This window comes from Gavialis gangeticus, unplaced genomic scaffold (assembly GCF_001723915.1).
Source record: "Gavialis gangeticus isolate Ggan-Ray unplaced genomic scaffold, GavGan_comp1, whole genome shotgun sequence".
NCBI lineage: Eukaryota > Metazoa > Chordata > Crocodylia > Gavialidae > Gavialis > Gavialis gangeticus.
Genome location: NW_017729031.1, coordinates 262,911 through 278,361, shown reverse-complemented (window position 1 = coordinate 278,361; position 15,451 = coordinate 262,911). Strand labels below are relative to the sequence as shown.

At 41.0% G+C, this 15,451-nt stretch overlaps 1 protein-coding gene across 16 annotated transcripts in view; it reads right to left on the bottom strand.

Annotated features, from left to right (window-relative positions):
* BAZ2B (bromodomain adjacent to zinc finger domain 2B) overlaps window positions 1-15,451 on the bottom strand; it is a 327,194-nt gene that overhangs the window by 264,637 nt on the left and 47,106 nt on the right. Inside the window, exon 1 of one of the 16 annotated variants that reach the window (XM_019522328.1) lies at window positions 8,062-8,333. The exons of the other annotated variants lie outside the window; for them this stretch is intronic. The gene's annotated coding sequence lies outside the window, so the exon portion shown is untranslated. Of the gene's footprint in view, window positions 1-8,061; window positions 8,334-15,451 lie in introns of those variants that run through there. 16 annotated transcript variants of the gene reach the window in all.

Here is a 15,451-nt window from a genome sequence, read left to right as displayed (position 1 = left end):
GAACCTCTCGTGGGGCTCACGCCCAGCGGGGGGAGGGGGAGGGGGAAACCCCGGGTTAGGGGGGGGGGGGGGGGGGGGGGAGCAGCACACAGAGAATCCAGGCAGACACCACTGTACCTGCCGTCTCTGCTGGAGCTCCAGCCAGGGAGCTGAAAGGAGGGGCCAGCCCAGCTCTCTAAAGCAAAGAGCCCAGCCCAGACCTGCAAAGTATCTGGGATGCTAGTGGTCTCTAAGTTAAACCAGGAAGGAGTCTGGGACAGATACTGTATAAACAGGTTTCACCTAAATCAGTTAAGTCTGATACTACATTCAACCAGGTTTCTCTCAACCCAGTTTCAGCCATTTTCAAACTAGTTTATGTGCACTAAATGTTTGTTCTTTTACAGGTTTAAACCAGTTTATGATCACTTAAAACTGGTTTGTGTGTAATGTCTGCCCCTCGCCCGTGTTTTCAGACCTTCTCAGTGCCAGAATTTTCAGGGAAATTAGTAATAAAATCCAAGAAGCCTCCCTTTGAACATCTGTAAGGTGCAAATTTAAGTAAAGCTTACAAAAGGTCAACCTGTCAAATTTCAAGCACCATCTCCAAAACAACAGAGTTCCAGAGCCCCATTCCCTGAAAGAGCTGAACTGTCTTTACTGATGTTTCAAAAATGCTAACCTGAAGCAAACACCCATCATAGACAATTTCAGCCTCAAATGCTTAAATTTTTACAGTTATAGGCCAGGGTCTTAAAAATGGCAGTGTCAGAGAGCCTTAACAATTAAGGTTCCACCTATCCACCACCCCCGCCACCTCGGTGTTCCAGAAGTTTTGAAGAACAAGACACAGTAGTAGAACTTCAATACACTGTGTATGCTAGCAACAATATAGTACAGTAATCACCATATCAAGTTTATCATTGTTGACAGCCAGAATAAGAGTCGACAAAGCTGTCATTTTCAAAGATATTCTAGAGTCTGGCAATATAACACAAGCTAGGAGAAGTCACTTCCCTTGGTGGAACAGGGAAAACAACACTAAACTAAAATGACCAAATGTAGTAGTATACATAAACTTAAGTATGCTTATTGGTCCATACCAAATTTTGATTTGATAGACAAAGATTCCAATTTTTAAAGGATATATGAAGTTGTATTATTTTGTTCATAGTCACTCATTTAGAACTAGACTGTAAAACACTGAATCAAACTCTATATAATTTTATGTTTACACACACACACACAAATATATATTTTATATATAATAAAACATTCTACAAACCACCTTGCTATTTAGCTACCTGAAATATCCACGTAAACTGTGAAGGTTATAATGCGATAGTAATAATATAGGCAATAACATTTACACTATATCTAAATGTATAGTAATCTGTTTTGATTATTGTACATAAAAAATATAATATAATTATATCTTTGTACTCTAACAAGATAGGACAACCTTATATGTAAAAAATAAGAGCGTGTGTTCGCAGTATGTGAGTGTATGTATGAGAACAAGAACTAAAAGATAAGGTTAGTGTATTTCTTCACATGATGGAATGCTGTTTCAACTAAAGTATGCTTAGTAAAGAAATTATTCCAATAACAAAAAAGAAGTCTACACCCATTCTAGACCAGTTTAACTGTAACTGAAATTGTGAAATATCTTAACATAAAACAATGTGCTAACATCTTGGTTCTGTTTTCCTTTTCCTACCAATTTGGTTTCCTGTGGTCAAAACAAAAATATCAAAGAACTCCATCAGCTACTTACCCCCAGGACCAAAAACCCACAACCACCAGGTCTGAATATTACATCTCCATATTAGGCAAGTGTAAAACATTTAATTAGATGTATTTTGAGAAAAATAATTTCTATTTCTAATAGGACTCAGATCAGACCCATTATTGAAAAATCCTAAGAGGACTAAAATCAAGCAGAGAGCTCTGAAGCACTTAAATCACAGACGATAGAGTATAATGTGGAGAATATGTGCAGGCAACAGTCTTCCTATCCTGCATATCTTATTGGTAGAAGACCTGAGAAGTGTTGTAACAAATCTGAACAATCCCAAAGGCACAGCTTAATGTAGAACAGTGTCAATGGCTGGCCCCAAACCAAAATAGAAGGGAAGCAGCTCTCCGCAGCATCCTACCTCCATCAACCCACTGAGCACAAAAAAAAAATGACAAGTCTTCTGAAAGATTGGAAAAGGAGATAATAGTCAAACACCTTCACTTAACAGTTCTTGGGTTGCAGTAGCTAGTTTTTTGATAACTTCATCCCTTTTTAAGTATTCAAGAAAATGTTATGGGGGGGGAGGGGAAGGAGAAATCACTCTAACAGCAAAAAAAAATAAATAAATCAATCAATGTCCACTGAACAGAAATAGGGAGTTCTTATCTCTTAAATCAGTTAAATACTTAAGTATTAGCAAATTGTTTATATTTATACTAGTAGAGCCCATTCTGCCCCAACTCTGAAGTAGGCTGGTTTAGCTTATCAACAGCCCAGGATGTTCAGTCCCATTATTTCTAATGTTAGCAGTCTGTTTGCTTTATTCTGTTTTGTTATAATGTAATCTGCCTGCACTTTTTCAGTTACCCTGTGAGACAGCAATGAGTTTAGGATCCTGAGGAAAGGAAGGATGGAGAGCAAAGTAAGGACCTTGGACTTCATAAAAGCAGACTGACTTGCTCAGGGAACTCATGGGCAGGATCCCCTGGGAAGCCAGTATGAGGAGCAGAGGAGTCTAGGAGAGCCGACTGTACTTTAAAGAAGCCTTACTGAGAGTGTAGGACCAAACCATACCCATATGCAGGAAGACTAGCAAGTATGGCAGAAGACCAGCTTGGCTCAGCAAGGAACTCTTCAGTAAACTAAATCACAAAAAGGAAGCTTATAAGTGGAAACCTGGACAAACAACTAGGGAAGAATATAAGAGCATTGCTCGGGCATGCAGGGATGAATCCAGGAAGGCCAAAGTGCAATTAGGGTTGCAGCTAGCAAGGGATGTGAAGGGAAACAAGAAGGGTTTCTACAGATATGTCAGGAACAAGATGATGAGGGAAAGTGTGGGTCCCTAACTGAAGACCTAGTGACAGAAGATGCAGAAAGGCTGAAGTATTCAATGCTTTTTTCACCTCAGTCTTCACAGGCAAGGTCAGCTCCCAGACTACTGCACCTGGCAGCAGTTTGGGGAGGAGGCAAGCAGCTAACGGTGGCAAAACAGGTTAAGGTGCTGAGGGAGGTGGCTGACATGACTGCAGAGCCACTGGCCATCATGTCTGAAAATTCATGGCAAATCAGGAGAGGTCCCAGATAACTGGAAAAGGTCAAACATAGTGCCCATATTTAAAAGAGGGAAAAAGGAGGATCCAGGGAACTACAGGCTGGTCAGCCTCACCTTAGTCCCTGGAAAAAATCATGGAACAGATCCTCAAGGAATCCATTTCTAAGAACCTGGAATAGAAAAAGGTGATTAGGAACAGTCAGCAAGGATTCATCAAGGGCAAGTCATGCCTGACCAACCCCAATTGCCTTCTATGATGAGATGTCTGGCTCTGTGGATGCAGGATACCTTAATGTTAGCAAGGCTTTTGATACAGTCTTCCACAACATTCTTTCAGGCAAGCTATGAAAGTATGAGTTGGAAGAATGAACTATAAGGTAGATAAAAAACTGGCTGAAGCCATCGGGTTCAGGGGGTAGTAATCTATGGCTTGATGTCTAGTTGGCAGCCAGCATCAACTGGAGTGCCCCAGGGGTCAGTCCTGGGGCTGCTTTACTCAATATCTTCATCAATGACCTGGAAGATGGCAGACAGAGCACCCTACGTGAGTCTGCAGATGACACCAACCTGGCAGGAGTAGTAGATACACTGCAGGATAGGGCTGGGATTCAGAGTGACCTAGATAAGTTGGAGGACTGGGCCAAAAGAAATTTCATGAAATTCAACAAGGACAAGCACAAAGTCCTGCACTTAGGACCGAACAATCCCATCCACTGGTACAGGCTGGGGGCTGACTTGCTGGGCAGCAGCTCTGCTGGAAAGACCAGGGATTTACAGTGGACAATAAGCTAAGTATGAGCCAGCAGTGTGCCCTTGTTGCCAAGAAGGCTAATGGCATACTGGGTTGAATTGGTACGTGTGTTGCCAGGAGGTCAAGGGCAGTTGATTCTTCCCCTCTATTCAGCACTGGTGAGGCCACATCTGGAGTACTGTGTTCAGTTTTGGGCCCCCCACTACAGAAAGGATGTGGACAAATTGAACAGAGTCCAGCAAAGGGCAATGAAAATGGTGAGGGGCCTGGGGCACATGACTTCTGAGGAGAAGCTGAGGGAACTGGGCTTATTTAGTCTAGTGAAGAAAAGACTGAGAGGAGATTTAATGGCAGCCTTCAACTACTTGAAGCCAGGTTAGAAGGAAGATGGACCTAGACTGTTCTCAGAGATGACAGAACACGGAGCAAGTCTCCAGCTGCAGCGAGGGAAGTTTATGTTAGATATTAGGAAGAACTCTGTCACTAGGAGGGCAGAAAACATCGGAGCAGGTTACCCAGAAAGGCTGTGAACTCTCCGTATCTTTGGAGGCTTTTAAAACTCAGCTAGACAAAGCTTTGGCTGGGATGATCTAGTGGGGAGTGGTCCTGTTTTGAGCAGGGGGTTGAATTAGATGACCTCCTGAGGTCCCGTCCAACCCTAATTTTCTATGATTCTATGACCTGTGTAGTTTCATTCTGTGCTTCCCCTCTTGTTCAGTAGGAAGATGGTAAATGTATATTTGAATAGTCATCAGGTAGTGTATCTAGACCAACGTTAGAAGACAGTATTCTGCCGTATCAGGATTCACTACTTCATGTTTTCTTTGCCAGGACTTAAAATGTTCATAAGAGCCAAATCATCACTGGCATTAAGAGCCACACCAACAGAATCAGTGGATGTATACTTACCAGAGAGCTGAACTGGGGCGGAAAAATGCACAGGTGGGAAGTTACAATGTGGCCACTAAATCAGTCATCACATGGTCTAGTATAGTGGTTCTCAATCTTTTTTTGAACGGAAGGCACCTTTCATTGGACACGAGGCATCCCTCCATAACTTTTGTCAGTTGAGTGGAACCTAATTTAAAAGTGCTTACCTCCTCACAGCAGGGCCAGGCAGGAACAAGGCAGAGCCTGCACTTACCCAATTACCTCCCTCACACCTTGCAGCATACATAAAAGGATCTGGCACCATTGTAGGTTGCTGCAGCACCCTGACATGCTATGAAATTCTTTTAAGGGTGCCACAGGGTGCTGTGTAATATTAGCACTATTAGGTGTGCAAAAACTTATATAATTCCCAAGACAAACCCAAAGTTTTCAAATAGGAATCCATAGTGTCAAAAATACTGTAACATGCTGCAGTTTCTGAATTCTTTCCAACAAAAGAATTGCTCTATTATTTTTGTAGGAAAACAAAAAAAAACCCAACCCAAAACAAAACAGACAAAAAACCAGTGAAAACAAAGAGCTGTCATTTTCTGAGGGCTGCCTTGAGTCTAACAAGGGGTGACTTGAATCTGAAAATGTTAAAAACCACTGCCTAACAAAAAGTGAATAAAACTGTCCTACCAACTATCCAAAAGTTGTGGGTGGGCACATTTTTACCACCCACCTAGATCACAACACAAACTGCTCAGCCCAGCTTTTGTGCGTGGCGCCCAGAGTTCTGAGTCTCTTCATATAAGGACACTGAAGGGCTGTTTCACTGGAAAATCTGAGAGAAAAATAAATGACAAGATCTTCTTTTATTATTTGTTTGGAGATAGTGCAAAGGAGCCCCTGTCATGGGCCAGGACCCGAATGGAACAGGTAATGTGCAAACACATTACAAAGAGATGGTTCTTGTCCCAAAGCCCTTATAATCTAAAGTTAAGCTTTTATATACCTTGCCTGCAAGATTTCATCCATCAACCTGCAAAAATCCCCTTTTCCTGCCTTCCCAACAGGTTTGCCATTTTCTGAAACAAACAAATCCATACCTAACTACATGGTAATTCATATGAAGCAACAATAGCTACTGCCACTGCTGAAGACAAAAAGTATTTAATGCATACACACACAAAAAGGAGAGTATGATACTATTCTTGCAATCTTAAACAGATGCAAATCTTACATTTATTTCAATGTTATTTACACATGCAGAAAAGGAGCGTGAAAGGCAGATAAAACTTTGTCTGAAAAGTCTGTAAGTTTTCTTTCTGCACCTGCTCATTGGAAAGGAAGCAAACTATTCATATGCATCAAGTATAAAACATGCTTTAGAACTTTTATCTAGATTCAAAGCTCTTAACAGGCACATGTTTAACAAAGATTTTTCTAGATTAGTGAAATATGACTATGTAAGAAAGAGCAGAACTTATTTTAAAGTAAGTTTATCATTTTGGCAGTTTTTTAAATTGACTGAAATTACAGCAAGGCCACCTGGCTTTACACAGGGCTTCAATTTAGATGATCTCACAGAACTCTGCAAAAGTAGACAAACATCATCACTACTGTTTTATTAATGGGTTAAACAACATGTCTTCCAAAAAGCCAGGTAACGCATGGGCATTGTACATAAAGTTTACCCAGACTGCCTCAGTATCCGTTACCAAAGGATACCATTTTAACAGTCTGATAGCAATCTAGTTCTTACAACATGTTCTAAGAGTTACTGTGGAATGACTGCCAACCAATTTTCCCACTGAATACTTGGCCTAATTGGTTAAGAGTGCTAAGTGCACCCATTAAAAGGAGGGGTCTTCTATTTTTTAACAATATGGGCAGCCTTAATATCAGTTAAATTTAAAAAGCACAATTCAGAAAAAAATAATCAGATTTACAGAAGAGGATTCCATTAATTATTTGTCAAATGATGTTATTGGAAACCTCTTTTGTGGGTATTTTTAATACAGAATTCTTTATAAGTTCTTATTACATATCAGCACTTTAAAAGACACATATATACATTTCATTTAAGAAGTGTGTATTTCTGACAGCCTGGCTGTTGATGCCAGGGTGAAAGACCAAGAAGGGAGCAGATCTCTGTATCAGGACCACAATATTGTTTTAATATCCTCACACTTACTTTTTGGAGCTGAAACAGACCGTTTTGGTAACTAACTACATTTACCTGAAATAGTTGAGAAAAATCATTAATATTAATTTAGTACAGAGCTCAGTAACTTTATCTTGGTATACAGTACTCTGTGCCACATGTTGTTTCCATTACACTAGCGTGACTATCAACTTTGGTGGTGTTATTTTGGATTTACATAACAGAAATTAATTTGAACCTCGGTCTCTTGGAACGCATCATTTTTTAGTATTAAATGACTAAATGATGCCTCAAAATAATGATTTAAGGCCATATAAAAGTGGACCCAAACAAAAAAAGACAAGAGTTGCATCTGCTTTCACCCCAGCAGAAGGTTCAAGAAGTACAGTGACTCAAGGAAAAAATAACTAAAGTTAAACGTTTACAAGTACAGAAAGAGAGAGCTAAATCTCTCATATACAAAATAAATCTAACAAAATATTCCAGATTGTATTTTATTTCAATGCTGAGCAATTCATGGTAAATATAAAACAGTTCTGTAGACAGCATAAAATGGTAAACTACAAATTACCAGTGCCTAATATTATTGAAGGATATTTTATTTTAATTGTTTATATCTTTGGGGGGGTTTATTTGAATATTTATTTAAATTGTCCATCAGGTTAAACACTGATTATATGCCCAACACCTAAATAGATTTTAAAATATTAAAATACTTAACATCTAAACGCAAGTCAGTCAAGTCTGTATTTAAACATTTTTCAAACAAGTATTAAAAGACTAGGCAACTTCCTTGCTTTAACAAGAAAAAAGATTATATTGGAAATTAAAATAACTGACAAGTTACTCCTTTAACTACAGGCTTTTACTTCAATGCATATTTATGAAAACATTTAAAACTGATAAAAAAATCCCTTGGAAAAGAAACAGAGAAGAAAAGCACTGAATACTCTTGCCTTTTAGAGGAGATGAGAGATATAATATTAAGAGCTTACTGTGGATAGTGGTTTAATCAGGAAGTAGCCATTATCCTTTCGCTACAGAGCAGTGACAGCACTCCAAAACAACAAGCCGGGATATTTTTTCAGTTAAAGAAGAATGAAAGAACACATACTATTGTGCCCCTGTCTGCTGACCCCAAAGGTCACCAGATGTCTGTAATCAAAAGCTATCATGGAAACATAATCCAAGCAAGCATTTACAGTGCTATATTTGTGGAAACATCTAAAATCTAACACAAACCCTCTCTCTCTGTTACTCACAAAACATGGCTGTCTTATTCAGAGATTAGCAATTATTGTAATGAGATACTGTCGGAGAGGGTCAAATAGTACTTCCTGCAGTTTACACATCTTGATTTCCTGGTAAACAAACTGAAAGGCAGGTGGAGCACTTAGATCACTAGTAAACACATGCTCACGTGACCATAACCAACCCAGGTAAAGTATGTGTTTTCAGATGCAACATATAATTGTGCTACCTTAAATCAACGCCATTTCAGAAACAATAAAAAAAATGTGAAACAAAAAGGGAGATATATTTTTCCAATACTGGGTAAATAGCAACACTGTATTACTTGATTTTTGTTTTTAAACGCGGCTAAAGAAAAAAGAACCATGCAAGTTACCTGAAGTTTAAATACACTCATATAATAAAAGAAACTGCTGCTGAAGTTCTCTAAGTGGGAAAGCAGCTCAGGGCTTAAGATAAAAACTAAACCACAGGACTATTCCAAGAAAAGTATTAAATTAATCAAAATTAAAAAGTTACTCAGTCTAAGGTTTTTATACCAAAACTTACTTTTTCAGAAGAGAAAGAAACCAAAAAATATAGAACTTGAACTTTCTAACAATATAATGAATATACATAGCACATTATAAAATATCAGCAACCAAAATTAACTCATTGAGAAACCCTGCAGCTAGATAAATATATCAGTTTGCAACCTCTTCAATATAGAGCAAGAAAGCAATTGTGGTCTGATAGCCTGATACTGGTCAGAACTGATACAGATATTGGATTGGTACGTTCTGATGTTGTTTTAAAACATTCTGAATGTTTCCCCTCTCTAGTTAGCTGGAAAAGGGATTGCAAAAGCCTATGGCACAATGGATGTTAAAGAATAAAAATAATCTTTCAGGTGTCATTTTATTGCCAAATGTGACGGCTGAAGTTTCCATCTGTTGATATATAAAACTAAGCCCATGATTTTAGAATTTGTAAATAAAAATAAGATCTCAATAATCATGCTACTAGTAATCTTAGCAAAAATATGTTTTAAAGGAACAATTGTGTCTAGTGAAATTGGTTTATTTAAAAGTTATTTTAAAAATTAGACTAAGGCTGCTTGCAGACATTTAAAAAAACAAAACAAAAAACACTGCGCTTTATTGGGAGAAGCAGAGAATTACTTCAGTCTGACTCTGCAGCATCTGTATAGATCGGGCACTTCAATCAACTATTAGATGAAAGCACTGAAAAGACCCTACCAACATGCCCGATCTTTACAGATGTTGGGTGAACCAGGTGCAACTAAGGCACTGCCTCTTCTAGGCATCTGCAGGGCTTGACACCGGAATGGGCTGAGTTTCAAGTGCTTTTTTTTGTTTTGTTTTTTTTAAGTCTGCAAGCAGCCTAAATGTACCAAAAGATGGTTGAGAATATTTGCAAAGCCATATTTTTCATAACACACAGGAAGAACTTAATCCCTCCAGCACAACTATATTGCTGGAGTCTGTTTTTTGTAATTTAAATAAAGGGGGAGAGAGAGAGAGAAAAAGAGAGACTCTATATGCAGTATCACAATTTCTCAAACAAGGTAAAAAAAAGAAAACCTTCAAATAGGAAGCCCCTGGCATACGTTAAAGTCATGGTACAATTAATGTCTTAATCACACAAACAGTGCTACAGTCAACAAATGGCATCATGAATTGGCAAGCCAGCCACAAAGTTATTTCATAAAATACATGAAACATCTTTGTGGCTCATTTGCAAGGTGCCCCCCATGTGAATGTGACAAGGGGCAGGAGTTAGCATTGGGACCAGAGCAGCACTGATCCCAATGTCAAAAATCAGCTGCTAGGACAACAGGTTGCAAGGTTCCCTGGTGTGGGGAGCAGAGCGGCTTCAGTCACTTGTAACCTTGCAACCCCAGTCTGGTGGCCTTTCCAAAGCACTTCAAAAGGCTGGGTTGTGGGGAGTTATACTATCCCACAGTCTTCAGTCTCGCAGGAACGATTCCAGGATGGGGGAGAGGCTCCCTGATACCTAGGCCCTGCTGCGACCCCTCCCCCACCCCCAACACATCTAAAAGCCACACATGCAGCTGGGCTATCCCAGGGCCAGGCAGATAATCCAATGACTGTCAGACCTGGCCTCAACTGCACTGGTCTTGAATTGACCTGAGACTGTCAGAGCTCAGCTGGACCACGCTTTGTCAGACCAGGCCCCAACAGCCCTGGGTCTGGAAAATACTGAAGCCTGGGGACAGCCCTGGGTGGGGGAACAGAGCCACCCCTTGCCCAATCTGCAGGAAAAGGCTGTGGGCAGCTCAGCAATGGTATGACTGGGATCAAAGGAATTTTACACTCCACCCAGAACATCATGCTTCCTGACACACAGGCCCATCACACCTTAGTTTTAACATCTGCCTGGGACCAGACACTTACACTAAGAAAAGAAGGACTTCAATACAACTCTAGTTATAGTAGTTTACAAATGCCTTTCAAGCACAGCACAATTTCCACCAAAATCACTGGGAGTTTGCTACTGACCTCACTAGAAGCTAAATCATGCACTAAGGCTTCTGTGCTAGGCTCCAGGGCCTGGCCCTGGAAGTTTTATTAATTCAAGAAGCCCACACTTATAAAAAACAGTCCCAGTGAATTGAAAGTATCTTGTATGACTTGGGGGATAAAAATCTGTATATTCTATAATAACAGACAAGTGTATTGAAATAATCCTAAAAATATCAATCACTTGACACTACCCACAGTGTAAAAATGGTTGTCAAGTTTTTTTGCTATGAGATGTAGAACAAAGAAGGACATGGATAAGAATACTGATATCAACACCAAAACAGAAGATTCCATTTTCCAAACACCAATTTCACCCACTCCCAGCCTTAAAAAACTAACACAAGAGGAAAGGTGGGGGTTATTTCCTGCCTCTACAACTACAGGTCCTTCATCTCCAAACCCCTACCCACCTATAAATTCAATGAACTGGCTTGACTAGTTATACTAGTTTTATCAAGGCTAAAATCTTTTGCTATAATATTGTCAAAAAACTACCTTCCAAGAGCAAACCATTCCCAATACCTTAAAGACTTAGAACATAAGAAATGCCACATGGGTCAAATCAGTTATCCTTGTAGCCTCGTATCCTGTCTCTGACAGTGGCAGAAGTGGATGCTATACAAAGACAGCACCAAACCTGATATCTCCAACTGTTCTGTTACTAGATTCATCAGCCACAAATTTGCCTAGTCCAGTGCCTTCCAATTTTTTCCTCAGCATAACACCATTTCCTCAGCATGGCCCTTCACTCCCAAACCACAGCCTCCGCCCCCGCAACCCCATCTGCTGATGTTGTGATTCCATTTGGGGTTGCGACCCACGGTTTGGGAACAGCTGGTCTAGTCCCATTTTTATCCTGGCTACGCTATCTGCCTCTACCACCTCCTTCAGCAATTAATTCCACAAGTTAACTACACAGTGGGTATTTCTACACATGCAATTAGCACAAACTCCAGTGCAGTTTGCACCAGAGTTTATTGTTCCTGGGCACAAAGTTTACACATGCACCTGAGCCTGCAGCATATTGTGTTGGGCCAGAACAGCCCCGGCTGGCAGGAGTCTGGGGTGTTAGTCTGCCAGCCTGGGACTGCTCCACCCCAACTCAACATGCTGCAGAGGGTATGGCTGGGGCATGAGAGTGCTACAGTGTGGGGCTAGCTGGCAGGTACTCATTTTGGTAAGATAAATCCTGTCTCAGCTTGGAATTTGACTACTCAGAATAATTTGTAACCTTAAAATTTCATTGTGCACCATTCAAACTGCTGAATAAAACTGGGCCCAGCACAGATCCTTGTGAGACCCTCTTGTGCTCTAACTCCAACCTGAGTTGGATTTAACCCTATTATTTTTAATAGCTCATAATCCGTGAAAGAACCGTCCCTCCAATCCCATGATAACATAGATTTTTAAAAGTCTTTGGTGAGAGACTTTGTCAAAAGCTTTTTGAAAGTCCAAATATATTGTGTCAACTGGATCTCCCTTGCCCATACAGTTTTGCCACCCTCAAAGAACTCCAGTAGATGGTAACTTGCATTCATATACTGTTTTTATAAATACAGAGAAGATGCAATATATTGTAATGTAAAGAAGTATTCACTACTCACCAAAATTTGGCTTTGTTAGCAGTCACATTTGATGGCCCACACAGACCTGCACACCTAAAGCAGAGCAGTTTACCACCTTCTGCCCCACTATATGCCCACAACCCTTTGTTTTTTCCGTTTACAAAAATATTTCTAAACTAATTTCTGTATAAACATTAATTAAAGTGTCCTCTAACAGTAGAGATCAAAGCATAAGATGGTAATGTAAATCAAATATTAAAAGAAATATTTAAAAATTAAGATTAAGAAGTCTTATATTGAGCCTTGATGTACAGTGAACACAAAAAAGTTACACAGCTGGGGCTCCTCAATTAAGAGAAGCAGACATGAGGTCTTCAAAATAAGTTTGCACCAATAAGCGTTTCCCAGGCCCTCTGGCTTTTCATGAGGGCCAGGGTGGCTAAGGCAAGGGAGAGTGCTGCTCACAAGAGTTGAATCCCCAAACATTCAAGATCAATATCATATATTACACCCAAAAGCAAACACCCAACCAGAAGAGAGATCCAAACATAAGCATGACATTCTCCAACACTAATCAGAAATCAGGCAACTCTGCTAGGATAAGCTTTTCAGGCTGGACTTAACAGCAGCTCTGAGGTTCACTGTAGTATGTAAGATAGAGGTAAAAAGTTATGGGCCATTTCTGTAGCATGACCCACCTGAGAGAAAAATGGCTACACTCTCTGCATCCTCTGTAATCCTGAAGGGGTATTGAGGCCCAGGACTTGCTTTTTGTACAATTCCTTAACCACAAAATCTGCTGCAGAATCCACACCATGCTCCATAAATCTTTCATTTAAATACAAAACAAAATCTTTCCAGCTTCTATTCTTGTGAACATAGCCGCTTGACTATAAACAGATTAAGATTAATACAGCAGCATCTGAGTGTGCAGACAGACCTCACACAACAGCTCTGAACTGTGAACTTCTCTAGATAAACAGATGAAGGTCTATTAAAACAGAAAGTTAAATGACAATACTTGAAATGTCCATATTAGAACTTTCACTGCTCATCATTAAGCAGAAATCCAGTTTCCATGCACATTTATGACATTAACTGCATGGACAGATTTTCCTGACAAAGACAGGATGTCTGGATTTTATGCGGTAGAGTACTAGAAGTTTAAACTACTTCTTAACTTGACAACAAGTTATCTCCAGCACAACCCACAAGAGGATGGAAAGGAGTGTGCAGTCTGTGCCAAAAATCTCAAACATCCTCCAAAGCAACCTGGTATCAGCAGGAAGTCCTACTCATTCCCTCAGTGGATCAGCGCCTGCACCCTTCATTATGCTGAGTACCATTTCACTCCACAGGAAATCCTATAATGAAGCCATTCATGAAGTAGGCATGTCAGAATCTGGACCCTATTTGGAAAAGGTGGTGCATGAAGCAACAGCAAAAGGATTCCCTTTTGTTGCTTTAGTTTAGCTCCCACTAGTCCTGAGAGAGTTTCTCAGAACCCATTCTTTTAGAACCCATCAGCTGACAAATCTCCTACTGACCATCTACAGATTGTCTAACAATGGAATTCTCTCTCCTTGCCTTGGTCTTAGTGCTAATCAAGAGCTAGTGAAGATTCTTGCAAAAACCAGAAAAAAGACAGGGCAACCTTCAAAGTGTTTTGCTTCCGAGAAGAGGTCTAGATAAAGCGTATTCTGACCATTCATGACTGCTTTGCTTTTAGTTGAAAAACCCAAACCCTTACTCTTTTTAACCTAAATGCATGGATACTTCACTTATTAATTTGATACTTAAGTTAGTACTTTGGAATCAGAAGACACAAGTTTAAAATGGCAAATACTGATTAGCAAAAATCACTCAAATTCAATGTTCTTTGCCCACACTGTCTGCATAACTGTACTCAAAAAAGGTGGGAGGGTGGGAAGAAGTGCAAAGATATTTTAATCCTTACAGAAGGGACCAGAAATTCATAATATTTTTCTACAGGGCATGAATGACACATGCCCCCTGGCTGTGGGGGGCACAGCCACTACCCACAGGCAGCGCCAAAGGCAAGTGGGGAGCTCCTGCAGGCAGCCGATCAGTGTCGCTGTGGGTGGGCCAAGCAGGAAGCTCCCACAGGTGGCTGCAGCACTTAGGGGGAGGGGGGAGTGTGGTGAGCGCTGAGCGGCAGTCAGCAACCACCCACAGACACTGCCAGCAGTGTTGGCAGTGGGGGAGTGGTGATGAGCGGCAACTACCCGCAGGTACAGCCAGCAGTGTCAGCAGTGCTTTTTGCAGGGGATACACTGCAAGTCTCAGGGGGTGCACGTGCACCTCCTATGCATCGCCAATGCTACAGGGATAGGATCAGTGCAAATTCCTCCACAATGCCCTGTAACTACATCCCAGTCTCAAACTCGTCAAATAGTCTTCACTCATGTTCGAGGCACCATGCATTTTCATCCATTTCCTACGTTTCAGTTATTCTATACAGGTGCACTGATATATTGGTCCATATGATATTGGCACCAATAAAAGAAAAATTGACATTAAAATCAGCAATCAGCTTTCTTTGCCTGATTTGGCCAATTATGTCACTGATAAATGCCATGTGCATGTGCACAGCCACAGCATACACGTGGCCAGGAATGCGACCTGGCAGCTTGGAGAGCAGCATCTGGCTGGAAAGTCTGTCGGAGTCTAGGAAGGAAAGGGCATGGGGGGGCATATCGTGAACACCACAGTGAGCGAGGGAGTGGGACTGGGGCAGGGGCTGCACAGCCAGGACAGGGCTGGGCTTGGGACGGAGCCATGGCTCATCCAGGGGGGAAGGAGGGGCAGATGGAGCAGCGCAGCACAGCATGGAGCAAAGCCAACAGCATGGAGAGCTGCCTCCAGCTGGTAAGTCAGAAGGGGGAGGGAAGGAGTGGGGGAGCAGATCAATGCCCCCCATGGTGAGGGAGGGGGCAGGAGCTGCCCAGCCGGGGCAGGGGGGAGGGGGAGGAGACATGGGACAGAGCCGCAACTCGTGGGAT